This window comes from Halichoerus grypus, chromosome 1 (genome assembly GCF_964656455.1).
Source record: "Halichoerus grypus chromosome 1, mHalGry1.hap1.1, whole genome shotgun sequence".
Taxonomy (NCBI): Eukaryota; Metazoa; Chordata; class Mammalia; order Carnivora; family Phocidae; genus Halichoerus; species Halichoerus grypus.
This window is the reverse complement of record NC_135712.1, coordinates 65,929,098-65,939,740: the sequence shown is the minus strand read 5'-3', so window position 1 is coordinate 65,939,740 and position 10,643 is coordinate 65,929,098. Positions and strand designations below refer to the sequence as shown.

General features: G+C 38.1%; 1 protein-coding gene across 4 annotated transcripts in view; it reads left to right on the top strand.

The window, feature by feature from the left end:
* Positions 1-952: 952 nt before the first annotated feature.
* The window catches only part of GOLGB1 (golgin B1), a 99,696-nt gene continuing 90,005 nt past the window's right edge, over positions 953-10,643 (top strand). For 3 of the 4 annotated variants that reach the window (XM_036093704.2, XM_078066530.1, XM_036093703.2), the window contains exon 1: positions 958-1,117. The gene's annotated coding sequence lies outside the window, so the exon portion shown is untranslated. Of the gene's footprint in view, positions 1,118-10,643 lie in introns of all 4 variants that reach the window. The other variant, XM_078066535.1, reaches the window with a different exon arrangement.

Sequence of the window (10,643 nt, the reverse complement as noted above, 5' to 3'; positions counted from 1 at the left end):
GTAAGCAGAGATAAGGTATAGTGCATGCAGGGAAATGCTATGAAAGGTGAGTAGCCAGCGAAGGCCTTAGTGAGCTGATGTTTGAATCTCAAAGAGTTATGTAAGCATTAGGGTGAGGATACATAGAGTGGGCTAGCAATAAATTCAAACTAACAGTCTTACTGTCCAGAGTGCCTTAAGTCAAGGGAGCTGGCTTTCCCCCCTTTCCTTAGGCCTTAAGGAGAGCATGCATGATTTCGGTGACTATTACTGGACCTTCTGTCTCCCATTCCAGACCTGCGCCCTCAAATCTCACCTTTTGCTTAAGTCCCAGCTCAAACGCCACTTCCTCAGAGGCACTTTTCTAGTAGTAGTCACTATTCTCCCACTCATGTCCTTAGAGACATCTCAGATCCTCTTTCATAAAGCCGCCAGGTTCTAGTCCGAGTTCTAATCACTAAGTCGCTATTTGTCTTTGGGTGACTCACTTTAATCCGGTTCTCATTTTTTATCACTAAAATGAAAAAATCATATTAGACGATCTACTTTCGGGCTCATAATATTTTACGATTCTAAGAGCAAAACCCATATCCCCACTCCCTTCTCACAGCTCATTCAACAATCCTTTGACACCTGGTACTCGCAGTACGGGGCTCCGCAAAAGCCCAAGCCGTAGTTTGGGTCAGTCACCATCAGCACCGCAGACGACCTGGAACCCAGCGGCCCAGCCACTTCACACTAACACCTGACCCACCGCAGAAAGCCCGCCCTCCCGGCATTTCCGGTTCTTCCGCAGATCTTCTTCCGGAACACTTGCTCACGTCTGACTCCGCCCCTCCTCCACTGTTAAGAGACCATTGGCTCTTTCTTTGAGGAAGCAGAGAATTTCCTGGCGTTGATTGGTTTCCGTCATTGTTGATGGGTTAGTTACAAACAAGGCGTGCCTGGTCTCCCTGGTGACGCTCCGCCGATAGCCCGGATTGGTTCATGTCCTAATCCCATCTTCCGTCCCAACGGCGAGTGGTTGAGTCCCTTGACGGGGCGCGGCGGTGGTAGGTGTCGCGGACGGGATTCCCGAGCTGACGTGGCTTAAATTTGGAAGGGGGCAGCTGGTGCCTCCGGCCGCAGCCTCTTCCAGGTGAGTGAGGGATACTCCCCAACTCCTCCCTTCCTTGAGTGTTTTAACGGTCACCCCCTGCGCAGGGGCTGCCGAAGCGGCCACATTCGGGTCCCCTCCCTGCCCCTCCTCCTCCTCCTGATTCGGTCCGGGATCCGGCCCTACACACGCCTCCCTTCACCTACCAGGCCTAGTTCTAGTTGCTCACAAGCAAGCTGGCCCCGTCAAAGGGCTTCGGGGTCTCCCTGCGCGGCCTCGGGGCACGTATGCGCGGTCCGCCCCCTGCCCAGGACGTTTCTTCTCCGGGAGCAACGGAGAGGGCTCTCGGGTCAGTCCTGTCTGCTCGGCCTTGTTCCCTGAGCGGCCTGCTCAGGCCGCCCTAGGTACGCAGTAGCTGACGTCGGAGAGAACCTGCCCGGCCCCTGCGCTCAGGCCCTAAACAAACTTTGTGTCCGGAAAGGGAGGCGGGACCCAAAGGAATCAATGTTCCTGAAGGCGGAGATCACAGAAACAGTGGAGTTATAACACAAAAAGGGGGCCTGTCAGACGATCCTGCTAATGAATTCCTGGTGAGATTCGGAGAGAGGAATGATCTTGGTCATACCATCAGCACTTAAATCCCAGGAATCAGAGGTGGACAGGCAGTTAGAGGAAAGGGAACCCTGAAGAAAGTTCTGGAGAAAAAGAACTTGATTTGGTGGTGTGCAGGATATTTATGTGCTTAACGGGAGTGCTGTGTAGTGGGGAAGGGGAGGGTGAGTCCCTTGACAAATGAGGAAAATATTTGTCTGACTTATTTAAAGAGTTCCAGTTGGTCTATGGGGGAAAGGACGGCTTAAGTGTGGGACAGAGATATTTAAAGTCACTGGATAAGTACTTTCACTTTTGGCGATAGTTGGAAGCTTTCCTAGCTTTTAAAGAATCTTACAGTTCTTTGCAAGATGGCAGTGGAGTGCTCTTTACAGAAAGGCTCCTAGGCCTTTCCAGAAACATGAAGTAATTAAATTTGTGTGGTCAGAATGACTATGAATAGTCAAACCCAGTAAATGTTAAGCTGAAAATGGCAGGATTTGGTCATGGAATAGATACAGGAAAAAGTTGAAGAGAACTAAAAAGTTGCAAAACATTAGACACTGATCGTTTCATAGCTTTTACTTTTCATCCCTTGACCATGGAATGAACATCTAATGCTTTCCTCTTCACTGCATTACATTTGTTTAACCATATCAGTAGTTCCCAAACATTTTTGCACACCCTATCAGTAAAACATTTTTGAGCAAGCGTATTGCAAATATGTTATATTTAATTATGTATAACGGTGTGCATAGCACAGTAAACATATACAAAAACATATTTAAAAGGATGAAAAATGAATTCTTGCCTACTCTCTATGACACTCCCAACCCAATTTGGGAACTACATAAAGTTGTTTACTTATTTTACAAGAAGGCTGTTTACATTTCTAAGGACCTTCAGGCTGGATGGGGGAACCTTTTTTTTGAGGACCCCCATTCTTCTGGGATAGAACCTCCTAAAACCCATCTTTAGGAAATAATTTTTTTTCCCTTCTGTTTGACTCTTAAAAGGCCCCCTCTCCTTTCCCCCCCTTTGCATTAATGGATTAATTAAAGGGATATTGATTTTACTTATTTATAAAAATAATAAATCATAAACTTCTCTTGGTTAAAAAATACTAGGAATGAATCACTTGGAACGCATCTCATCACTGATCATTACATACCAGTCTGTTGTTAAGAACCTGTACATAAAAGGAGGCTAGGCTCAATAATATTATATTTTTAATTAAGCCATGTAAAAATAGCAATATGTATTTTTGGTAAAATGAAATTCAATAAAAAAGGATATAATATAACAACAAAAATCTTTCTCCTCTAGCTACTGACCTTTTTCCCTATTCCCCACTTCCCAGAAGTAAAGCACTGTAGATAATTTCTTGTTTTCTTAAGAAACTTTCTGATCATACTCAAGCACTTATATATATCCTCCTTCTTTTTCTCTCCCACAAGTGGAATCATGATACACATATTGTTCTCCACTTTTCTTTTGCCACTTAATACTATATTAAGATATTTTTCTCTGTCCATAAGTATTAAACTACCTCATTCTCTTTTTTTTTTTTCAAATATCATCCCTTTTATTTTTTTTAAAAGATTTTATTTATTTGTCAGAGAGAGCGAGTGCACAAGCAGGGGGAGCAGGCAGGGGGAGAAGCAGGCAGGGGGAGAAGCAGGCTCCCTGTTGAGCAAGGAGCCCAATTCGGGACTCGGTCCTGGGACCCTGGGATCATGACCTGAGCCGAAGGCAGACGCTTAACCTACTGAGCCACCCAGGCATCCCTAAACTACCTCATTCTTTTAAAAAACTATACAGCATTCCCTGCAGAAATATAAATATGTATTTAGCGTGTCCCTTATTGGACATCGGATTGTATTGTTATTAACCATCACAGACACTGCTGTACATTCATGTACATATATCCTTGTGTCCTTGTGTGAACATATCTGTGGTATAAACGTGGGATTCTTTGGGCCATACCACTCTGAATCATTTTATTTTAGTTTATGTACTGCTCGAAAAAGAGTGCTTATAGAACTGTATGTAAGTATATGAGTGCTCTCATGGCCCCAGCTCTATTTTCAGCCCCAGTGAAGAATGTTGGGTGATGAGGTTACTGAGAACATAGATTATCTTTTGTATATCTCTTCCAACCAAGAAGCTTTATGGAGCTCTGTTACTAGTCAAATTAATCTCCCTTATGTTGTAGTTTATTCATCTTAAAACTGGGGATATTGATAGTACCTCCTTGTTGGGTTTGTTTTAATAATAAAAAAAGTAATGAGATTAAGTTTTTATATGTAAAGCTATTGAAACAGTACTTAGTGCATAGTGCTGTGTATATAAATTATTAGCTACCATTTAGTTCTGAATTTGTTAATGAAAGTAGTTTTTTGTGTCATGAAAATTAGCTTTACATTTTGTAATTGTAAAATTATGTCATAATATTGGATATGATTTTCCCCTGCTGTATAGTACCATTTCCTCTTAGCTCCTCAAACTGATTGAGAATCACATTGAGAATTAAGAAAAACTACTGCAGCTCAACGAAGTACGCATTAAATAAATTAGAGGAGTGGCTTGGAGATCTCACCATTTTCTGTGTTGTTTCTATGGGAAAATATGTGATATAAATTCCAAAGCAAACAGATGTGCACCCAGGCATGCACTGTCTTCAGTTATTTCCTTTATTTTTTTTTATTTATTTTTTTAAAGATTTTTATTTATTTGACAGAGAGAGAGACAGCGAGAGAGGGAACACAAGCAGGGGGAGTGGGTGAGGGAGAAACAGGCTTCCCGCGGAGCAGGGAGCCCAATGTGGGGCTCGATCCCAGGACCCTGGGTTCATGACCTGAGCCGAAGGCAGACGCTAACGACTAGGCCACCCAGGCGCCCCAGTTTCCTTTATTTTTTCATGCCTTTGTACTACGTACTCTGTGCTTAGGGACATGCCTTATATTTCTTTTTATATTTTTGTGGCTCCTGGGATTATGCTCCATGCCAAGTGGGTATTTTGAAAATAATTATTTATAGCAAGCAGTGAAGACTGTGAGAAAATAATACTTATTAGATTCCAGGTGCCACCTCAACATACAAGTGTTGAGATCCTGTGGCAGCATTTGTGGAAGGTGTGGTCAGCAATGACTTTGGAAGATTGTTTTACTTGCCTAAGTGTTTTATTGAAGGTTGGCCTTGGCTTGAAGCCCTTTATTTTTTTCTTTTCCCAAGTTGGTACCCATGATTCTGTGCTTTATAAAACAGTAGCAAGAGCATTTTTTTGTCCAACAGTCACATATATTCCTTACATGAATTTACTACTGTGAACATGAGCATTTTTCCCTTTACTAATTTTTATATATGCATTTGTCCATTTCTGTCCTATAGTGAGCCTAAAAAGAGGGGGAGATCCATCTCTTTCATTTAGCTTAAGCATGGGTACTTAGTGTCTCTTTTGCCCTCTAGTTCTCAACCTTCGAATTACCTAAAGCACTTAATTGTGCTTGAGATGCCCTTCCCAAATGTAATTTCCATATTATTCCTTTTATGACAACAGCTATACAAATCACTCTTGAATCATGGAGTCATAATACTGGTCATTAGAGTGCTTCTTCTCAGTCTTCTTCATTTGAAGATAAGGAAACTGTAAAGTAACTTACGCAGCAGAGTGCAGCCTCTTTCTGTTGGAGCCAGAACTGAAAGCTCAGTTCCTGGCTCCTGATTCGATGCTCTTTCCACTATACTACCTACTTTCTCATGGACCTCTTGGATTATTGAATCAATCTATGAGAAACCCCTTTTACTTTGACCTGAAAAGGTACATGCTTAACAGTGATCTTTCTTCAGATATACATATTTTTAAGCAGTTATGTGAGAAAATTAACCCATTTTTCATTTGAAGAGCTTTTTTATCTTATTCAGTAATGCTTATTTAGCAGACAGACTTTGAAATGTATTAATTTCTCTGAGTGTCAGTTTTCCTTATCTTAAAATGGTGATGATGATAATACTGATCTTGCAGATTTTGTGAGGATTATAGAGAAATGTATGTAAAGTGGTATGTATTGCTCAATAATTGTTACCATTAGTATTATCATTGTCCTATGTTCATCTGTATGTGTCCTTCTTGTGCAGTAATCTTTGGTAGGATGCTGGTGGAGACACACACTCCTAGAGAGGATGAGTCAGAATCTCATGGATGGTAGTGGTGGATACCAGTGGTGGGGGGAGAGGAAGATGGAGTTTTAGTTTGAGAAAACATTCAGGATTTTAATTGTGTATTTGGAAAATGAAAAAATACTTTCCCAATTGAGATTACATAACCATAACAATGTTATCGGCTAATGGTGATGTACAAAAGATTTTATTTAGGGCATACCACCTTGGACGTGTACATATGTGCATATGTTTGCCCACACATGATAGTTTTACATTTCTCTAAAGGGCTATGGTTTTAAAATGATTAAGAACATTGCCACAATGTCTGAAATCTCAGTACTTTTCTATTTAGCCCTGAAGGTAGTAGCAGTAGGATCCAAACTCCTTAGAGCAGAAAGTGTGGGTGCAAACAGCAGGGCCATGATAGAGGAGAGTTGGGGGTTGGTTAGAGAATTTGAAGTGAAAATCATGGAAAATGGCCAGTGATTAAGGTTTTTGTAGGTAATGGTATGTGACCAGTCCAGAGGTTAAGTCCAGTAACTCCCTTATGGACAGCTCTAGCTATTAATTGATCTTTTTAAAGACCTTTTTATTGTAAAACAAAAATCAAGTACAAAAAACAGACCAAAAAATATATAGTTTGATGAATTATTAGGAGATGAGCATTCTTGTCATAACTATGAGGTCAAGAAATCTAACTTTGCTAGTCATCCGAGAAACTCCTCCATGTGCTCTCCCCTTCTTTTCATAGAAATCACTTCCTTGTGGTTTCTCTCTAGTTTTATCATCCAAATATGAATCTTGCCCCCTCCTTACCCCCTTTTTAACTTGGTATCTCTTAAGACTTTTCCTTACAATTTCTGTTGAAGAACTTAGACTTTTTGACCTGTGGAGTTTCCCACACTTTGAGAATTTCACTTTCATGGGGCAATTCAGCATATTCCTGTGTCCTTTGCATTTCTTGCAAATTAGCAGCTGGATCCAGAGGCTTCCCCACCTAGACTGAGGTTTGATCTCGTCAAGGCTATAGGTGGTGGTATATTCTTTTATCAGAAGGCTCATAATGTTTGGTTTTGTTTTTTTAATGTTATCAGCTGTTGATGCTCAATGTCTACATCCATGAATTCACAAGGAGATGCAAAATAGTAGACTAAATATTCCAGTTCTACCATTTTGTTTTCATTTGTTAGCTGGAATAATTTTATAAGGAGATGGATCCCCTTATTTGGTTCCTGAATGGCAAAGTTCAAATAGAAAAGACCAGATAAATCCTTTACTTGGCTAGTTTTCAAGATACTTAGTTTAGATGATGACTAGTTTAATATTACGAACTTGTGGATTTAAATATTTTTCATGGGTTTCAATATATTGCAATTCATATTCCTCTTAGAAACTCACTTATTCCTTTGAATTGTGAGAACCAACCCAATTTGGCTCCCAGGTCTCTTGACATGACTCTAGTTAATTTTTGATAGCTTCCTTGCTATTTTGTATGACAAGATGTTTCAGGCTCATTTTATACATTTCCTACTTCAGAACTGGAATTAGCCATTTCTCTAAGAAGCTCTGCCATTTAAAAATTTTTTTTAATGGGAAATAGTATTGCAAGACCCCAATCTAGCACTAGAGATGTTCATGGCTTCTTAGTTTGTCATTATTTTTAAGCCTTTTCAGTGGACAGAGCTAGGAAAATAGATGTACTAAAGTAAAAATACCGTGTAAGTTCATACTGATACTTTCAACTCAAATTCAAGATCAGTTTTTATCTTTAGGTTCTTAATTTCTTCTGTTTTATACCTGTATTTCCTTTTTTCATACTGAAAATCTGATCTGATAGAATTACTATGCCCATTAATTGCTCATTTACCTTAATTCCACATGACACATACAAATTGTCAAGGAATAACAGTACTGATACAACCACCACTAATTTTGGTTATTGAAAACAGTTCTAAAAGGTTTTTTTTCATATGCTATTCACATTCTTCCCAGTTTTTCTTTATAGTAGCCCTGTGTATTGTCAGAGCATATAATCATTAAATATTATGTTCTCTCCATCCCAGTCTTAGTTCTACAAGTAACTATACTTAGTGCTTACCACCAGTCTTTATGATGATGTTTCTTTTTTTTTTTTTGAAGATTTATTTATTTATTTGGAAGAGAGAGAGAGAGAGCATGAGAGCAAGAGAGCGCAAACAGAAGGAGAGGGTGAGGGAGAAGCAGATGCCCCGCTGAGCAGGGAGTCTGATGCAGGGTTCTATCCCAGAACCCTGGGATCATGACCTGCCCCAAAGGCAGATGCTTAACTGACTGAGACACCCAGGTGCCCCATGATGATGTTTCTTTAGTCATTTTGGTTGTCTCAAGCTTTCTTTTTAATAGATGCCTTAGGAAAAGCTCATGGGAAAATTGTTCATGAATTATCTTGCTTGCTTTTAACATTCTCTCTGTGCTTTTTATATCTGAAGGTCATTTTTGCTGAAAATAAAATACTTGGCTCACATTTTCTTTCCTTGAATATCTCAAATCTGTAACTCCAGTTTTTTTCTGGCAAAAACATTGCTGTTGAAAAGTCTGAGAGTAGTCTTTTCTTTCTTTCTTTCTTTTTTTTTTTTTAATTTTACACATGATCTTTTGGCCTAAATCTCAAAGGATTATTTTTAAGTCCATTAATTTTACAGGAATGTCTTGTTGATCATTCTAGGTTGATACTCTGCTACATGCGGGGCTTTTTCAATATGTAGCTTCAAACTTCAGGAATTTAAAATTTCAGTTAAGTATTCAATTTTGTTTTTTTGTGTTTTTTTCTGTAACTTTGCTTTGGTTTTCTTCAGGGAATTTGACTGTCACATTGATTATCATCAATCTTTATCACTTTCTCCTGATTCCTTTTTTATGGCCTGACTTTAAAAATTAAAAAATAATAAATTATTAAGAATAATTTTAGGTTTACTATAGAAAATATGCAAAGATAGTTTAGAGTTCAGTATACTCCTGACCCAGTATTCCCTAATGTTAACATATTACATTAGCAAAGTGCATTTGTCAAAACTAAGAAACCAGTATTGATTCATAGCTAAACTCCATATTTTCTTCAAATTCCATTAGTTTCTTCATTAACTATTCCAGGATCAAATTGTAGGACATCGCATTGTATTTAGTTCATTTCATTATCTTTCTCTTTCTTTTTAGAAATTGAGATGATTATAGAGTCATATGCAGTTGTAATAAAATAAAACAGAGATCCCTTGTACAGTTTGTTTTGTTTCCCTCAACGGTTAACATTTTAGAAAACTATTGAATAATATCACAATGAGGATACTAACATCAATATATTCCCAGTTTTATTTGTATACTTGTCTGTGTGTGTGTGTGTGTGTGTATGTAAGTTCTGTATAATTTTATTACTTGTGTACGTTCATGTATCTACCACCACAGTTAAGATATGGAACAGTTCCAACACCACAAAGACCCCTTGTGTTGCTTTTTTATAACTTTAGCCACCTTCTACCCTCCTACCTCCAACCCCTCCCTAAGCACTGGCAACCACTAATCTGTCTTCCATTTCTAAAATTTTGTGATTCCAAAAATATTATATAGGTATAGGACTATGTAGTATGTAACTTATAGAAAATTGGCTTTCTTTTTTTTTTATTCAGCATAATTGGAGACTCATCTAAGTTATTGGGTGTATCAGTTGTTTATTCCTTTTTATTGCTGTGTAGTATTCTGTGGTATGTATGTACCACAGTTTGTTTAACCATTTTCTTGTTGAAGGACTTCTTTGCTGATTACAGTTTTGGGTTCTTACAACCGAAGCTGCTATGAGCACTTATGTATAGGTTATTGTGTGAATTTAAGATTTCATTTCTCTGAGATAAAATTGTTGGGTCATAAGGTAGTTGCATGTTTAGCTTATAGGTAATTCCTTTTTGATTTGTAAAATTATCCTTTATCTTAACTTTCTATTTTTCTTAAGGCATGATTTATTATGACTATTCATTTTCCTGTTTTTTTTTTTAATTTTTAGTTTCATCTTCATTTCCAAAATGATTTTTTAAACTTTTCATTACTTCTTGAATTTCCTCTTCATTTCTGGGTTTTTCTACTGTGGGAGGTAAATTGATAAATTTGTTTTGTTTCAAATCAAAGAAAACATATGTATGTGTTCAGCAAAGTGTGTAAGTAAATATGATACATATCTATCATATACCTACTGTTAGATGGTATATAAAATTTATAGTTAGCTATTAATTTTTGTTAAGAATGTTTTAATATGGAAGCAGATACTGTCATTGTTTTGAGCTTTATTGAGGTATAATTGACAAAAATGTATATATTTAAGGTGTACAATATAGTGTTTCACTATACATATACTTGTTAAATGATTATCTCAGACAAGCTATTTAAAAAATGGAAAATGCCCATCACCTCACATAATTGCCCTTTTATGTGTGTGGTGAGAACGTTTAAGATGTACTCTCTTAGCAAATTTCAGGTATCTAATGCAGCGTTATTAACTGTAGTCACTATGCTATACATCAGATCCCCAGAATTTATTCTTCCTGCATAACTGAAAGTTTGTATCCTTTGACAAACATCTTTTTATTTCCTTTACCCACTTTTCCCTGGCAACCACCATTTTACTGTCTGCTTCTACAAGTTTGACTTTTTCAGATTCCAGCATAAGTGAGATCGTGCAGTTATTTGTCTTTCTGTATCTGGCATTTATTTCACTTAGCATAATGTCCTCCAGGTTCATCCATGTTCTCATAAATGACAGGATTTCATTATTTCTTTAGGGCTGAATGATATT